Source organism: Panthera pardus, unplaced genomic scaffold (assembly GCF_024362965.1).
Source record: "Panthera pardus isolate Hobbes unplaced genomic scaffold, ASM2436296v1 HiC_scaffold_2, whole genome shotgun sequence".
In the NCBI taxonomy this organism is placed as follows: domain Eukaryota; kingdom Metazoa; phylum Chordata; class Mammalia; order Carnivora; family Felidae; genus Panthera; species Panthera pardus.
Window position 1 is genome coordinate 57,154,819 of NW_026526765.1, and position 18,957 is coordinate 57,173,775.

The 18,957-nt window shown below is 35.6% G+C and overlaps 1 protein-coding gene across 1 annotated transcript in view; it reads left to right on the plus strand.

Annotated features, from left to right (window-relative positions):
• The first annotated feature begins 2,762 nt into the window (after positions 1-2,762).
• TENM2 (teneurin transmembrane protein 2) overlaps positions 2,763-18,957 on the plus strand; it is a 1,291,038-nt gene continuing 1,274,843 nt past the window's right edge. Inside the window, exon 1 of the mRNA XM_053907069.1 lies at positions 2,763-2,902. The gene's annotated coding sequence lies outside the window, so the exon portion shown is untranslated. The remainder of the gene's footprint in view (positions 2,903-18,957) is intronic.

Below are 18,957 nucleotides of genomic sequence, written 5' to 3' on the forward strand. Positions count from 1 at the left end.
GAGCAAAATTGATTTTCTCTAGGCAAAGTTTGTTTGGCTGCCCAAATGTACTGTTTATAGTAATGTGTTCCACCAAATTTCTTTAAAAGCCAGTTAAACATATTTTGTCTTAACTTCTAATCTAATTCCATCATTTGGAAGTGCCTCTTGCTGCAGTGTGCCTATTTTGATTTGGAAATAGTGCACATTCCGTCTTTGCTATGTCAGGGTAAGGTGGAAGGGAACAGAATGAATCATTTGATTTCTTATATCAGAGAACAGTATGTGTGGCATGGGAGGGGGATCACATGCTTGGGTATGTTCAGGAGGCTGTGGCTTATTTTAAAGCCTAGATTTTCAGGTGGCAGCTGGAGCCTGGTTTAGGATTCCAGTGGTTCAAAACCCATTCTTCCCTGAGGCATCTGTTTTATTTTATTTTTTCAAAATTAAAAATAACTTCTGTTGTTCTCATTACAAGAGCAATACATAATCATTTCAGAAGATTGAAAAAATATAGATAAACCAAAGAAAGATGCCCACAATCCTGCTTTCTAGAGATAACAGCTATTAACTCTCTGGGTATATCCTGCCAGAGTTTTATGTGTTTATTTTCTTTCACAAAACAAGACCATACCTATTTATTATTCTGCAACCTGCCCTTTTTTTTTAACCAGGTGCTAGTACTGATGACATATTAAAAATCACTTTTAAGCATTTTAATGGTGCAACCTGTAAGGAGTTGTAAGATATTGGTAAATTGAATTAATACTCACTTGTTGGATATTTTGGTAGTATCTAGATTTTTCCTTAATTTGAGCAGAATTGCAATGACTTTCTTGATATGTTAACCTTTGCCTATACTCTTTATACAGGATTAAATGAGAAAAGATAAAGGTAGATTCTTATGTCTTGCTGGGATGGAGGAGATGTGAAGGTGTAGTTGAGATGGCTCTTGATTATGTCTCAACTTCCCTTTCATGAGAGGACATACAGACACGCCTAGTAGTGTCTGTATCCATGAGTGAAAGCAATGAACTTGGTATCAACCCATCCTCTGTGACTGTGAGCCATTCAAATGTTGGACCCTAGCTCCAGTTTCCTATGATCTTGGGAGGAATTTCAGCTTCTTTCTGTTATTTATTCTACAAACATCTATTGGTAATTAATTATATTCCAGTGCTGTGCTACCCTTTGTGAATTATATCACTTCCTCATACCATATATCTGATCCCAACTTGTACTAACATGTACACAAGGATTTAAGTTGTAGGATGTTGGAATATGGCATAGGCTTTCAATTCTGATAATCAAGGGTCTGGATTCCAAGTCTCCTACTTGGAGTTAATAGTTAATTATATTTCTGAGACCCAATTTTTCTTATCTTTAAAGTGAAAATAAAACTTATTTCATTTTTGTTGTTGTTGTTGTTGTTCCAGGATTCAGTGACTTAATATATAGAAAGTGCTAGGCATAATGCCTGACATACAGTAAGATGTGGCAATGGTGATGCCAATGGCAATGGGAAAGCATGGAAAGAGGAGCTACTCATCCTTCCTAGGGGGTTCAGGAAGGCATCCAGCTTCTAGTTCAGTGCTAAATAGACTAAGCAGAGAACTGCAAGTTTATTTTATTTTCTTAAGTTTATTTATTTTTGAGAGAGAGAGAGAGAGAGAGAGGGACCAAGGGTCAGCAGGGAAGGGGCAGAGAGAGAGGGAGACACAGGATCTGAAGCTGGCTTCAGGTTCGGAGCTGTCACCACAAAGCCTGACACAGGGCTCGAACTCACAAACTGTGAGATCCTGACCTGAGACAGAGTCGGATGCTCAACCAGTTGAGCCACTCAGGCGCCCCCAGAGAGCTGCAAGTTTAAAACTCCATGTCCAAGTGCCAGGTCTCCATGACTCACTGCCTGACCTTGGGTTAACCACTTAATCTCTCTCTGCCTTGGTTTTCCTCTTCATAATATGAGCATAATAACTCTTACCCACCTCATTGGGGCAAGGATGACTGATCAGTGTTTATAAAACTCAATAAATCCTTTGGGTAGAAGTGCAGTGAGATTGGAAAGCATTATTACTTATTAGCTGCTTTCTTAATATCTAAACCAGCATGCTAGGGGCTGCTGAATGGAGTACCACAGAGTAATACCCTCATCCTATATCATTGTCAGGAATCTCAGTTCCTTTAGCCCTGCCCCTGCAGATATCAGTTTTTCTACTGCTACTAATGCTCACTGTTCAACAAGGAACAATCAATTTCTTGTTTATACCCAAGCGTCCACAGCCACCCACACCCATAAGCAATGTTTGTTGCTTTAACAAATATTTTATCGAACAGTTGGAAGGTGCTGTGCTGGATCCTAGAGATACAGGGACGCATAAAAATCAATATGGCACTTACCTTCGAGGTATTTAGTACCTGGTAACTGACCCAGACTGGTAACAAGCAGTCCTATTACAGCCCAAGTGTTCTGATGGAAAATATACAGGGCCCTAAGGATACACAATATGCACATGCACAGTCAGTAAAATGTTTCTGCTAGAACTGATATGGAAATGAAAACTGAGAGAGAGACAACTTCAGGGAAAAATGGGGAAAGGGTAGAGAAGAGGGAAGAATGCTCTAGGAAAAAGACAAAATATTATAAATGACCCACAATGAGAGTGAGCAAGATCTATTAAGGAAATTGAAATAATTTTCATATGATTAAAGCTAAAGAAAGGGGAAATGTCGTATAAGAGAGTGCATCCAACAAATGTAATCCTGTATTTTGATCCGGCTAGCTTCTTGACCTGACTGACCATTGGTGCCCTTCATTTAATGCACCTCACAGCCTGGGATCTTGACTCCTCTCCATCCTGAAAATCTGAAGTGATTGCTTCTACAACTCTTGGACTTCAGTCTCCTGGACCTTTAACCTCATGTGAGTTTCTTAGTATCATTACTAATGAACATTATTTATTGATTTTCTTGTCTGACTTCTTGCTGTTGTCCAATCCCTGTCTGACTTTCCTTGTAGCTATCACCTGTTCTTAGGAGAGCTATCAACCTAAGGGATGATATTGTTGCAAATCAAGAGCAGAGTTTTTAAAAAGTGAAACTTTGTACACATCAAATGGAAGGACTACAAAAGAGAGGCATATCTGGGAAGAGTTAAGTTGAACATCACTATGGTCCTCCTATTTATAATTTTTAAAGGAATATGCATGACTTAGATTCCTCCTATGCATTCATATTATACATTAATTTTGCAAGCATACAATAGAAAGTCCTTGAAAGTAGCACCAGTAAGTATATATATCAAAACATAAATGACATAATGAAATCTTAGGAATAAAGTGAGAATTATACTGAAAGAACTAGACCCCCAAAAAGAGAGAAGAAACTTGTCAGTAATAAAAACATGGTATAAAACTTTAATCAACATCAGAGTTAATCACCTCATTTGGTAACTGACAGTTCAATGAAGTTTCTGTTTTAAAATCATGGGCAAAGCAGACTGCCAGGTTTTATTTGTCATCTGATATAAGTTGAGCTATAGTCCGAGATGGTGGAAAACCTTTTTTGTTGGGTTTTACCTCTTGAATCTTAAATGAAAACTGGCACTCCATCTGGATAATGTCCAATGTGACACATTTTGGAAGCCATCAACTACCTAGCCTTACAAATCAAGAACACTGATTAAATAATCAAGATTTCTGAAAAGCCTTGAGGGAGCTATACGTTTTTTGCATCAGTAATTGCCATTCTGTTTGTAGCACAAGATGTTTTTGAGCTCTGGATAAGAACCTGAGTTTGACATACTGGCATTGAATATCTTATTTGTGGGTTAGCAGAAATTTGACATTCTTAGAAGTATTGTGATAGCAAAGAGGGAAATTGTGGGATTTAAAAAAATGTCTTAAACTGGGCACCTGGGTGGCTCAGTTGGTTAAGGGTCTGACTGCGGCTCAAGCATGATCTCACAGCTTGTGGTTTCAAGCCCTGTGTCGGGCTCTGCGCTGACAGCTCAGAGACTGGAGCTTGTTCCGGATTCTGTGTATCTCTCTCTCTCTGCCCCTCCTTTGCTTGCACTCTGACTCTCTCTCTCTCTCTCTTTCTCTCTCTCTAAAATAAATAAACATTAAAAAATTTTTAAATGTCTTAAACTAATGAAGTTTGTCATTAAGAAAATGAAACAAGGTAAGGAATTGGTTATATGTTTTTGAGGGATACAATAAACGTAATGATATTTTGCCAAACATCCATTTAAATAAAATCTGTTGTTCTTCCTGATAGTATGTAATATGCAACAAGTAGCTACATAATTCTAATCCTCCCTATATAAATTAAAAAGTCACCACTCCTTTATAATAAATAGAAATGTAAAAATTCTGTATGTGACACATGGTCAAAAACACCTTTATGATGATTTAAAATAACCACTGCTCAAATTAGTAAGACATTGATTAGAATAATAACCGATTTCCCAAAATTGCATGCATGAAAGAGCAGTTCTTTCATTAGAGATGTCAAAATTAGTCCAGAAAATATCAATGAACATTATTCATGTTATGTTCAGCTTTGGCCCTAGGCAAAATTGTCAATTTGGTAAAGTTATTCTTTGCCATTTCTCAACATCCCTTTGAAGGATTTTTTCCTTTGCTGGCACTCAATCATTTATTCATTCAATAATTTTTTATTGAGAGCCTACTAGATGGCAGGCACAATCCTCAGTGCTAGAGGTAGAGCAGTGAAAAAGATAGTCAACCACCCTGTGTGTATAGAGATTACATTACAGAAATTAAGATGGACTAAGACAATTAAAAAATAAGTTAACAAAAAAGAAAATTTTGGATTATAGTAAATACAATGGCAATTATATTGTATGTAAATAATAAAATAGCATGGTATGTTAGAGAGTATCTAGGGCTGTCTTAAGTCAAGTGGTAAAGGAAGACCTCTCTAATGAGCCGATGCCTTTGATCCAACCATGGGAAAATGTTGGGGTACACCATTATAAACAGAAGAATTCTGGCAAATGCAAAAACCTCAAGGCCATGTAAGTGAGACAGGGGGCTTACTTGGACTTTGATAGATAAGAAGAAGATCTGTATGACTGAGTATAATGAACAAAGAGAGAACAATATAAGGCAAGAGAGTGAGACAGGGGTTTCCTGCTTATGCAGATTCTAGAAACTTAATAGGAACTCTTTTCAATCTGATGGGAACCCACTGCATAGTTTTAGTAGCTATCTGTCCTCTTTCTTCTCTCTTTGATTCTTTTCCCTTGTTTTTGTTTTTGTTTTTGTTTTTAGAATCTTTTACAATTATAACTCTCATGATAGCTCCCTTGCCTAGGATCTTTTATATTTCTTTTAATAAAATGTACCTTTCAGCTTCCTTCTCTTTCAGGTCATGCCAGGTAATTTGTAAACTAATCTGATAAATCAGTATGAATTAGAGCATTCATAGTAACTTCAGCTTAAAATGATGCTCCTCTAAGATAGAAATTTTTTTTCTTTAAAACATCTTGTATTATCTAGACTTCAAGGAGTAAAGACTGGAAATGATAGCTATTTACTAGAAAAAAAAAAACACATTTAAGCAGCTGCTTTTTCCCCCCATGCAAAGAAATATCCTTGATTATATGAAATCTTCAGACCATTAACTATTATTGTCATACTTGGTTTTATGATCATTATGATTTATTAATCCCCTTTTGAGTGCCAGACACTATATTAGCTACTTTATATACATATTTGCATTTAATTCTCACTAATGATCCTATACATTCCTAATTTATATATGAAGAAAGTAAAGCTCAGACTTACCTGCCTTGTTCCATTTTGTAGACCAGAAATGAGAACAGGTCTAAAAACATAAAAGACAATCAATAACTACTTTCTGGATAAATGCATGATTGATTCAAAAAATAAAATAAAATAAAATAAAATAAAATAAAATAAAATAAAATAAAATAAAATAAAATAAAATAATAAAATAAAATAATAATGGTCACGTGGCTTGGAAGATAGTGGGTCAAACTGAATTCAGCCTTTAAGACTTCAAAACCCACTCTCTATATAACAATGCCTTCCTCATGTAGTATGTAATCGGTTTGATTTTCTGAGCTAGGCTCAGAGAAAAGTTTATTCAAAGGCAAAAAAGAAACACACCCAGTGAAGCAAAGTTTTCAGTTAGTTAGAAGATTCCCTCCCCTTCTGTTTTCTGGTTCTGGGGAACAATTTGCTTTATCTCCTGGCAAAATCAGGCTGATTAGATGACTAAAGTCTGATAATTATGTTATTTTGATAAAAGGAAAACCTGCCCAAAGGTGTTTCCCAGAAACAGACACTCACACACATGTGTGCATGCATGCACGTATGTGCACACACACACACACACATGCACACACACACTGTAAATGGGAAATAGCCATATGAAACACAAAAGCATCTAGGCTTCGCCTCCAGTCAGTGTCTATAACCAAGCAAGCTTGTTTTTGGGTGATGTTCAATATCTTACCAGTTACAAAGAAAATACCCCTGTGGTGTCTAAGAATGTGATAAGAGTTATCTTCAAGGAATACAATTTTGTTCTTTGATTTTAGCGAGATCTACACATCTCTGTCAGAAGCTGAACAAGTGCCAGAGTCTTTAAAACAGAAACAAACAGTGTGTGGCTCTGATTCTTTTCAGACATAATACTGAAATACTCTTGGATAGACGCTCTTCTAAGATATGATGCTTCAATTTGTATTATAAACTTGAACATAAGGATAAGTTAGAGACTGCCCAAAATAATGCTCTTGCAAAGCACTTAATCCATGGATTACCATGTGAGAAGAAAATATTCCTTAATCAAATATATTTAGGAAATAAAGTGAATTTTCTGATCTCTTAGAAATTCACAAAGACCATTATTAAAGAATCAAAGAAGTCCTAAAAAACAAACAATAGCAACAACAATAACCTCTATAGCTTTGTTCACCCAGTATATCTCAAACTAATTTGGCCACTATAATTTAATAATTTAACTTATGACACCATAAAAAGCCCATGGAATTAGTTGTCTATGGAATATATTTTGGGAATGTCAACTAAAGAAATTTAAGTGGTTCATGATAGGTAGAAAAGTAAAGTTCCTATGTGTAGATAAAGCTTTCATAACCTCTAATGACTTAATTTATAAGATTTTTTAAAGGAGAAACATTTTTGGCATAATATAGGCTTTTTATATGTGGTGGTGTTACTTCTGACCCTTTAACTGTACATGAAAAATCCTGGCAGGTGGGAACACAAGCTGTTGGGTCAAGTCCTAACCCTGACACTTAGCAACTTACATGACTTTATATGACTCACTTAAATTCTTTGAACCTGACCTATAAATAGTACTTAGCTCAAAAGAAATTATGAAAATAATATAAGCAAAGAGCTTAGCATTATGCTGGGCAAATAGTAAGTGCTCAATAAGAGGCAACTATTTCATTTTTTCCCCCTGATGCTTCTTATGAGTTTGTGCAGAACCATTCACACTCTCTTACACAGCCCTCTTCTTGTCAGGGTATGCATTTGTAAGAAGGCCGAGTGGGTATTAACTATATAGACCTCATTAGTGCAATTCACAAACCAAGACCAAAGTTTTATGGATACAAAATGAAAAATTATTTCTTGCAGTGTTACTCACATTCTTCTTTAGCTCTAATATTCAGTTAAGTGGCACTTTAAAAAGCTATTAGCACAAAAGTCACTCACATCAAAACTAGTCTTAGCATTAAAAATCAGTGTTTTATAAAAATCTGTGAATATCCTTCATGTGTTACTAAGCCAATGCAGGGATGTCCCCTTAAAAACCAAAATGACTATCATAAAATAATCTCCCAAGGAAATTTGTAGTATGACATAATGGAATAATGTTTACCCTAAGTAAGGCCAACAATTGCCAAACATTCATTTGTGTTTGCCAGATTTACATGTTATTGACAGAACTATAAACAAGTGATTCAAGTTATCCACAAGAAATTTGCTGCTCACATATCTGTAACCTACATTTGTAAGGGTAAAATCCCTCTTCAGATTTATGAAAAGATTTTGCTACATACACTCTTGAGTTGATAATGACTTAAGTAGGATGTCTATACTATATTGTTGGGTTTCTTATTTAATTTGGAGGCAGAATATGACAACATTTCTTAATAATTTAAAATGACTATGTATTGTTAATGTTGTTATTCCTCTGCTACAATCCAAAAGTGCTGTCCCATCTCATTCACAATAAAAATGGAAGTCCTTGAAGTGGGCTCTAAGGCCCTCTGATCTCACCCCTCCTCTCCACTTGCTCATTCTGCCACAACCATACCACCCTTCCTGTTGTTCCATGCATGCTCCTGCCCTCAGGCCTTTTTGTATTTTCTGTTTCTTCTGTCTCAAATGCCTTTCCTTCAAATGCTTGCAAGATTGGTCCCCCAGTTCCTTCAGGTCTCAGATCAAATGTCACTTCGCCATTCTCTACAGACTAACATTGCTTTTCTCAAAATTCCCTCATATCCATCCAGGTTTTATATTTCTCCATATCACTTAATGCTGTCTGACATAGTCAACAATACATGTTCATGAGAGCCAATTATTAAATTTTCAAAAGTTTTGTTAGGTCTTGTTAATTTTTGTTAAAATATTGTTAAAACACTGAAAGTATTTTGACAATCATTAAAACATTGAACGCTTGCAACTGACTCTGATGGGAGTATTTACACCATGGAAATTGGCAAAATTCTATGAATCAGAGCTTTTATTTTTTAGAGAGTTTGTTTACCAGAATACCATAAGGTATAATAAATACATTTTACTTGTTTTCATTTTTACTGCTGTCCACTACCAGTGTATAAGTTCAGTGAGAGCAGGGGGCTTGTTTTGTTCACCACTGTCTATCAAGAGTCTCGCAGTATCCAACACAAAGTAGATGATTCATAAATATATGCTGAATGAATGGTTAGTGAGGATTAGGACTTATGGCCTTTAATATTTGTGAAGAATGAGATTGATCCTTTTATTCATTCACTAATTTAGGCGTTCAGTACATATTTTTGAGAACCTGTTTGCTAGGTTTTCACACTGTTCTAGGACATGGAGACATTTTAATGGATAATAGAGAAATAATTCCTACATTATGTTGTAGGAGCTTACATTATGTTAGGAGGGATAAAAACAAACAAAAACCAATAAAAACATTAACTTCACATATTGGTTTGTGTTAGAAAAAGATAAGTTACAGTTATTGGTAACTGTTAGTAAACCAACCAACCAGACAAAAACCGAACAAGGTAATGGGTAGAGAGAGACTGGAGGAGGGATTAATGTCTTAAATAGAGAAACCAGGTGAAGCCTTTGTGAAAGGTACTTTTTTTTTTTTTTCAACGTTTTTTATTTTTATTTTTGGGACAGAGAGAGACAGAGCATGAACGGGGGAGGGGCAGAGAGAGAGGGAGACACAGAATCGGAAACAGGCTCCAGGCTCCGAGCCATCAGCCCAGAGCCCGACGCGGGGCTCGAACTCACAGACCGCGAGATCGTGACCTGGCTGAAGTCGGACGCTTAACCGACTGCGCCACCCAGGCGCCCCGAGGTACTTTTGAACTGAGATATGAATGATGCAATTAAGCCAGCCAAACTTAGATCTAAGGAAAGAACATTCCAAGCAGAGGCCACAACATAGTGCAAGGTCCCTTGAGTGGGAATGAGCTTGGTGAGTTTGAAGAACAGAACGAGGGCTGCTAATCTTGAAACATATCCGGTTAGGGAGAGAATGGCAGTGGATGAGGTCAGAAAGGCAGTCAAGGCCAGATCACTCAGGGCCTTATGGGCCATAAGAAACCATTAGAAAGTGACTTGATCTGATTTAAAGTTTACAAAGATCATCCTAGCAATGTAGGATGTTAAGAGAGCAATTAGAGGCTCCTATAGGTGTTCAGCACGTATGCAGTAAAAATATAAAATATATGTGAATAGAATGGACCTGATGGGTCCTGATTGTTTTAAAGGTGACTTTAAGCAAATCTTCCACAAGCATGAAATCTTTGGTTTTACATACTGTTCAACAAGAGATAAAACGGGAGAATAGTTTGCAAATTTAATTTAAAGGTAGTATAACCTTGATACTGAAGCAAAACAAGGAAAGTAATATATATATATATATATATATATATATATATAGCCTATATCAATTAAAATTCTATATGCAAAAATACTAGGTAGACTATTATTAGCATGCCCAATAAAGAAAAGTATAACAAATACTTCGTGACCAGAAAGGATTTCCTTCCTGAATTCATGGGTGGTTTAGCATTAGAAAAACTACTAATGTAATTAAATATTCCAACAGATTAAAGGAGGAAGGATTACATGGTTACATGGTTATCATAAAGGATACAAAAAAAATAATATGACAAAATTAAACACCCTTTCCTCATTAAAAATGTTAGGTTCAGGAAATCTAAGAAGAAAGACATCCATAATATGATGAGGGTATATACCAAAAATTTAAAGCCATCATCTTAATGTTAAAAGGTAGAAATATTTTTTTACATTAGATTTTCTTAAATTGGCATATAATTGACATACAATATTGTGTAAACTTAAGGTCCCCACTGTGATGATTTACTACACTTATGTACTGCAAAATGATTACCACTATAGCATTAGCTGAAACCAAAATATTCATTCCAAAGTCAGGAAAAAGTCAACAATGTCTTTTGTTGTCTTTTCTGTTCTACATTGTATAATGGTCTTAAGTAATGGAAAAAGATTTTTAAAAAATGTGCATAGGGTGATGAGCATTGAGGAGGGTGCTTGCTGGGATGAGCACTGGGTATTGTATGTATGTGATGAATCACAGGAATCTATCCCTGAAGCCAAGAGTGCACTCTATACACTGTATATTAGCTAACGTGACAATATATTTTTAAAAAAAGAAAGAAAAAATTGTGTATAGGGAGTGGAAAAGAAAAAAAGTACACTCATTATTCCTAAAAACATCAAAAGCAAATTATTAGAACTTAAAAGAGCTATGTACAAAATCTAATAATATCCTATGCACCTACAACATAACAATTAGGAACATAACTCTGGAGAAGATACCATTTAAACCAGTGAGATACTTAGGAATAAATATAATAAAAGCTTAAATTTTATGAAAAAAACATAAAGCACTCAAAACTCAGATGATAGTCATAAATTTAATTACATTAAATTTTAAAACTTAAGTATTAAAGTATATGCCATGAACATAAGGGAGAAGTCTCAGACTGAGAGAATTTTGCTGCCCATGTAATTACCTATGTATTATATCAAGAACTCATACAGTACTTTAAAGTTAGACTACCATAGATCCCAATCCTTGGTACTCTTCTCTTTCTAACTTACACCCTTGCTGATTTTACCCATCCAGACTCAGTTCTGCTTTTGATGACTAATAGGCATCTCAAACTGTGATCCACCCCCAGCCTTCCCACCTCAATTGATGCACCACCCTCCTTCCAGTGTTGCAAGACAAACTCTAGCCTGGAGCAGTTGTTTATTTTTTTTTCTTCAGTTTTTTAACATTTATTCATTTTCGAGGGACAGAGAGAGACAGTGAGTGGGGGAGGGACAGAGAAAGAGGAAGACACAGAATCTGAAGCAGGCTCCAGCACAGAGCCCAATGGGGGGCTCAAACTCATGAATCAGGAGATCATGACCTGAGCCTAAGTCCAATGCTTAACCTACTGAGCCACCCAGGTGCCGCTCCTGGAGCAGTTCTTGACACCTCTTTTCTCACACACACAATTCACATCCTGTCCCTGTTTATTTTCAAAGTATATCCAGAATCTGTGCACTTTACATCATGTATGTTACTACCATTCTGGTTCAAGCCGTTATCATCTTTTGCCAGTGTTACAATTGCCTCCTCACTGGTCTCTCTGCTGCTATTGTATTCCTACACAGAACCCACATGATCAGTTAAAACCTTAGAGCAGATTTCTGCTCAGAACACTACAGTGGCTTTCTCATCTCCCCTGCAACTTCTTCCTCCCTTAATCACTCTGGTCCAGCCACAGGCTAGTCTCCTTTCTGATCTTAAGACATGACAGGCATGCATCTACCTTACAGACTTTGGCCTAGCTGGTTCCTTTGTCTGAAATGCCTTTTTCTGTGAGAAACTATTTGGCTAACTCCCTTACCAATATCCAGTCTGCTTGAATCTCCCCTCGGTAAGCGCTACCCCGATCACAGTACTTCACAATGTAACCTGCACAGTTCCCTTCACTGTGCATCATTTTTATTTTCATTTTGCCTGTCACCTTGCATCAGACTATATATTTTACTAATTTCATTCCATTCTTTATCTACACTCCTTCAGAAATGTCAGCTCCACAAGGGCAGCCATTTTGTTTTGTTCATTGAAGTTTCTCCTGCTCCTAAAAGAGTGCCTATAACAGTGGATGTTTACTAAGTAGTTGTTAAATAAATAAGTGAATGTGAATCAATAATAAAAAATAAAAATAAAAAGTGGGAAAGTCTACTAAATGGCCAATTCATTGAGAAGAACACTCAAATGAACAATACCCATAGGAAAAGCAGCTCTGTGCTGTAATAATCAATAAAATGAAAAACTACACAAAGATAAAATTTTATTTTCATCTCACTGGCAAAACAAAGTAAGTCTTATAATAAAAAGTGTGGGTGAAGGTTTGTGGAAACAAGCAGTAATACAATGTGTTGTTTGAATGTAAATTTGAACAATCATTTTAAAGTTCAATTTAGATTTTTTTAAATGCTAATTCATCTCTGAAAGACAGAGAGAGATAGAGCACAAGCAGGGATGGGGCAGAGAGGGGCGGGGGGGACAAAGAATCCAAAGCAGGCTCCAGGCTCTGAGCTGTCAGCACAGATCCCCACATGGGGTTCGAACTCACGAGCTATGAAATCATGATCTGAACCAAAGTCTGAGACTTAACTGACTGAGACACCCAGGTGCCCCTTGAAGTTCAGTTTAATAATGCTGAATAAAATTATTCATACTCTTCAACCCAGCATCTCCTCTTCTCACAGCATTCTCCAAATACACTCTGCCACATGGACAAGGAGATATTGGCAATGCTGCTTGTAATAGTAGAGAAAGGAAAATGATATAAATCCTTCAAAAGGAAAAGAGATAAATAAATTGTGGTTTATTCATACAGTGCACATTTATACAATTGTTAAAATTAATAAAACAGAATTATATGTATTGACATTAATTTTTAAAACCTAATGTGGGGTGAGGAGTGCCTAGGCAGCTCAGTCAGTTAAGTGTCCCACTCTTGATTTCCCCTCTAGTCATGATCTCATGGTTCATGAGTTCAAGCCCTGTGTTGGGCTCTGTGCTAACAGTGCAGAGCCTGTTTGGTATTTTCTGTCTCCCTCTGTCTCTGCCCTTCCTTCAATCACATTTGTCCCCTCCCCGCCAAAATATAAACAAACAAACAAACAAACATTAAAAACAAAAAGCCTAAAGTGAGGTGAAAACAAATTGAAGAATGTAACCCTTTGTGAACTTTTTAAAGACAAAAAATAATAGTGCAGGTGTTTTGTATATAGAGAATGTAAAAAATACAAAATACAAACAATGCATGGGAATGGCAATGTCTGCTTCAAGGGAGTGACGGCCTTTGGGGAAGGGCTTAGATAGTAGTGCTTTTAGAGTTATGTTTTATTAGTTTCTGTTAAAAATATTTTTAAGTAAGTATGATAAATATTAATACATACGTAACCTCAATTGTGGTAGACTTTGATATTGTGGTAGTCTTTCATGGAATTGTAAATTTTAAATATGAAAGTAACATTTTGGCAAGTAAGAGTAAAAGAGAGATTAAAAGAGAGATTGGATGATAACCTAAGGTAACAGCAAGAAAAGTATAAAATTCTGTTGGGATTCAGGAGGTCTAAGTATATTTGTAAGCAGGAAAGAAGGGGCCCTAAAGAAAGAAGAAATAGACAATACAAGTGGAAAGGTAAAAGAGTAAAATCATCATGACATGTGTAGGATGTCAAAACAAAAGCATACAGGTAGCTCTCAGTTTTGACAGGAAAGAGTCATATTTCTTCTACAAGCAGAAGGAGGCAGGAAATACTGGCTCAACATACACAACAATATTGAGATACGGAAGAGAAAGATAAAGGAACTTAAACAAACTTAACATTGTCAGAAGTGAAGACAATGGGATAGATATCAAGATTATTTCCAGCCAGTAAAATAATCAAAGATTTTGAGGAGACCAGAGAAGATATGAAACCTCCTCATGTACATAATAAAAAAACAGTATGTAGATAGTTGTTACCAAGCAGCTCTATAAATCTAATTGTGTTAGAAATTAGTGAGTTTTATGTGGTATGGATTTTGTAACTTCCCCCAGCAACATTCAGAAGCCAAGGAATAGAGAAAATGGACCTCAAGTTGGAGGAAGGACAGACTCAGTGTTGAAAATTGACAGAATTCTAAAATTAAAAAAAAAAAAAAAAGGAAGCCATGAATCTATGGCATTAATGAGAGTGTCAGTGAAATAGCTTAATCTGTTATCAAGGCTGGGAAGAGACAAGGGATACCTACAAAAATCTCATGAAATGAGGAAATAGTGAAAAGCTGAAGATATGAAGATTTTCATGAGGACAAAGGAACATTTTCAGCAAGACTGCATTGACAGGAAAAACGAAAGAAAGAAGGTGATGGTACTCTCGAATTTCGGAGAATGACATCTTAGACACTCCTTCGTTCAGGATAAAATAAAAAAGTGTTTAAAGATGTGCAAAATGAGTGAAAATGATCATTAAAATGTAGAAGAGTCATGTGAAATCCAAGTAGTACTGGATGATATCTTAAGTATAAATGTTGGAATTGGAGCAGCTGAGGAGGATGGAATAGGTGAAATGGAAGATCTCCAGGACAGCTATTCAACTATTAGCAAGAGAATATTACTATTAATTTAGGAAACAGGGTGAAGAGTGAATGCTATTTTCATTTTAATATTTATAAATTGTTTATTCACTATAATGTTATGGGAGATTTAGTTATGTTGATAACATGTAGATCTAATGCATCTATTTTAATTTTTCTACAGAATTTTTCTACAGAATTTGTATGAATGTGCTAATTTGTTCCCTATTCTCTAATTGGTGGAAATTTAGGCTGTTTTCAATTTTTATTTTTTGCCCTGTTATACTACAAAATAAATTTTATTTTTAAACCTGCTTTATTATCATAGGGGAATAGCTCAAGAATATGTAGAAGAGAAATTCCTGGATCATAGGGATCCAGATCTTAAACTGGAATTTGTGAGTTGTAGAACAATACATATACTAAATACCATATTTGTAAATTTTTAAAACACAAACCAGGACAAACACTTCCTCTAAAGAAGGATAATTAGGGGCACCTGGGTGGCTCAGTTGGTTAAGCATCCGACTTCAGCTCAGGTCATGATCTCACAGTCTGTGAGTTCGAGCCCCGTGTCGAGCTCTGGTGCTGACAGCTCAGAGCCTGGAGCCTCCTTTGGATTCTGTGTCTCCCTCTGTCTCTGCCCCTCCCCCGCTCATGCTCTGTCTCTGTCTCAAAAATAAATAAACGTTAAAAAAAAAGGATAATTAGCTGTCTATTACTTTCTTTATAATGTTTAAAATATTTCATAATAGAAAGATAAAAATAATATGTTGTCAAAATGATATAATTTGTTGTAGAAACTTGAGATAACTCAGTGAAAGAAGGAGATGAAAATAACATAAAATAACCTTTCTTCCCCAAATTCTGAAATAAGAATTGTTAATATTTTGGTGTTTTTTTTTCATTATATATGCATGCATGTAAATACTAAAAACTTACACTTTATATCATGTTTCATAACATGCTTCTCTTTCACTTAACAGTATATCATAAAAATATTATTCAAATTCAAGTTCTAGCTGTGACATGTAAAGACCTTGGAAGTTATCACTGCCATTATTAAAACAAACAAAAAAGAAAAGCTGAATAAACTGTAAACCATTGTTTTTTCTTGTATCCATTAGAACTGAGGTTCCAAGGCAAACCCCCATGGCAATATATACAAAGAAAGGAAAATCCCTAAAGGCATAACCAGGATCTATAACTGGAGCAGAAGCTGCTGGATCCATAAACTAGCAAGAATTCTTAAATGGTAATTGTAAGAAACTTTTGGAGGCTAAGCATGGATGCACTTGACAGTGAGAAAATCCTGGAGGCCACATTCAGAGACTCTCCACTCATTCATGGGCTTTATCTCCAGGAACCCCACCAGGTTCTCATGTTGAAGAGCCAAGAAAGATTCCCTCATGAGTCTGGCTGGGAAAGGGAAGAGTATCCATTGGGAAATATACCCAGATCATTCTCCATAATAAAGGTCTACCATCCAGAGAAAATACTTTACTAGAACCTTATCCAAAGTAGGGAATAACACTTCTCCAAATCAAACCCCTGGAGGGGTTGAGTTAGGGATCTAAAAATACTTTGTGAAGGTCACAGCCCAGGGACACATGACCATTAGAAAATTGAGATTCATAAATTATGGAATGCTTCCCTTCTCCTATACCTTATCACCACATGAACAAAGCTCCAGGGTAATAACAGTGAATTAAAGCTGAAAGAGCTGTAGGACACAGACTTTATCCAAGGAAAAGTTCTTAGGGAAATCCAAAGACAACATGGGAGTGAAAGACAAGTCCTCCAGAGAAATTTAAAGCCTCTGGCACCTATAGTTGCAACAAACATAAAGCACAGGCCAACTCCTATTCAGATTAATATAAAACCTAACAGTAAGAATATATTTATCTCAATTCCAATTACTTAAAAGGTATGCTAAAAGGTAAGAAAAAACACAGTCTGAAGAGACAAAACATGAGAACAAAACTCAGATATGATAAAAATTTTGATATTATCAGAGAATTTAAAGCAGCTATGATCAATATATTAATAACTCTAATGGAAAAGTAGACAACATGTAAAAACAATGGTCAATATAATAAGAGAGGTAGAAACTCTAAGAAAGTGTCAAAAATAAATAGTAGAATTAAAAAATACTGTAACATAGATGAAAGGTGGCTTTGACTGTCTCATCAGTGGACTACACATGATCAGGGAAACAATCCATAAGTTTGAAGATAAATAAGAAAGAAAGTTTTCAAATGGAAAGAGAAAAATAATAATAATAAAAAATAAAACAGGAGTCCAAGAACTGTTGGAAAACTTCACAAGATGAGCATACATATAGTTGGAATACCAGGGAGAAGAGAGAACAGAACAGAAGAAGTATTTGAAGAAATTATGGTTAAGAATTTTCCAAAATCAATGCAAGACACCAAAGCACAGATGAAGGAAGCTCACAAATCAAGCAGAATAAATACCCAGACATTTACATTTAGGAATATTATATTCAAATTTCAGAAAACCAAAGACAAAGAGAAAAAGGAGACAATTTTGAAGGATGCCAGGGGAGGCTAAGTATCTTACAGATAATTTACCTACAGAGGATTTAATAGACTTCTCATTAGAAGCATGCAAAGAAAGAGACAATAGAGTGAAATATTTAAAGTATTAAAAGAAAGAAACCACCAATCTGGAATTTTATATCCAACAAAATTGTCCTTCAAAAGTAAAGGGTAAACACTTTCTTGGACAAACAAAAATTGAGAGAATCCATCTCTAACAGACTTGCTCTGTAGGAAATCTTAAAAGAAGTTTTTTGTTTTTTTGTTTTTTTGTTTTTTTTTTCAGGCAGAAGGAAAATATTAAAGGTAAGAAGCTTGGATCTAATAAAGAAAAGAAGACTGTTATTTTATTTTTATTGGTTATTTTCATTTTTAATGGTTCTAAGTGAAAGAAGACAATCTGAAAATTCTACAAATTACATGGTCCTAACTGTATGACATTCTGAAAAAGATAAAACTAGAGCAATGGTACAAAGGTCTGCGATTGCTAGAGACTCAAGGTGTGGGGGTTTGTTGAATAGGTGAAGCACAAGGGAATTTTTAGGACAGTATGATACTCTAAGTATGGTATCTATAAGATACTCTCTCTATATATATATGACACCGCATCAGTCAAAACTCATAGAACGTAATAGCCTGAGGAGTGGCACATTCGCAGTTTTTTAAAAAAATCATTTAGGTGTGCAGGGGATTCCAGGGTGGAAATCAAAATGTGATAAAACAATGTAAGTGTATTTACAAGCCTATAAAATAATCTCACTGAAGACTGTGGGAGAAAAGGTGCTGACCTAAGTAACACTGGGAATGAGTGGAGTCTGTAAGATTAATGTCAAAATGAACTACATAAGCACTGTACTCTAGTTGGTAAGCTTGATTCCCTCAGATTTATGACTCAGTGATTCTGAAGCTATTACCCATGAATCCTGAAATGGAACAATTGAGAAAGTGGATGGCAAATGGTGAGAGTCAGGTTTCTCACTGTTGAAATGGGAAGTTACAGATAAGCAAAGCGAGAAGTCTAAAATGACCTAGATAGTAATGGATTACACTTGGAGATATTAATATGAATTTATGTTTAGGTTAATATAATTACAGATGGTTAAATATGGAAATACTTATAAATATGTCTATATACTCTTGTTAGTATACTCACATATACTTCATTGTTTTGTCAAGCTTAGAAGCAATGACACCTCAGTAGCAATGAACACACTAGTATCAAGGTCTTGATTTCAAATACTATTCTCCAGTAAAAAGAATGAGGCCTCCATGGAGAAAAGACTGATTCTAGGACTGGGTCAAAAAATGTACAAGATGAGCTTGGAGCACCCTGTGATGTAAGATGGTAAGATAGTGCTAAAAACCAAACTGAAAATAAAACCAAAACAAAACAGCTCCCACAATGAAGGAGGTACATTAAAGGGACATAGCAGTCAAATGAAATAACATTCAGTGGCCAAAGCTGAAACTATTTGAGTAATAAGATAAG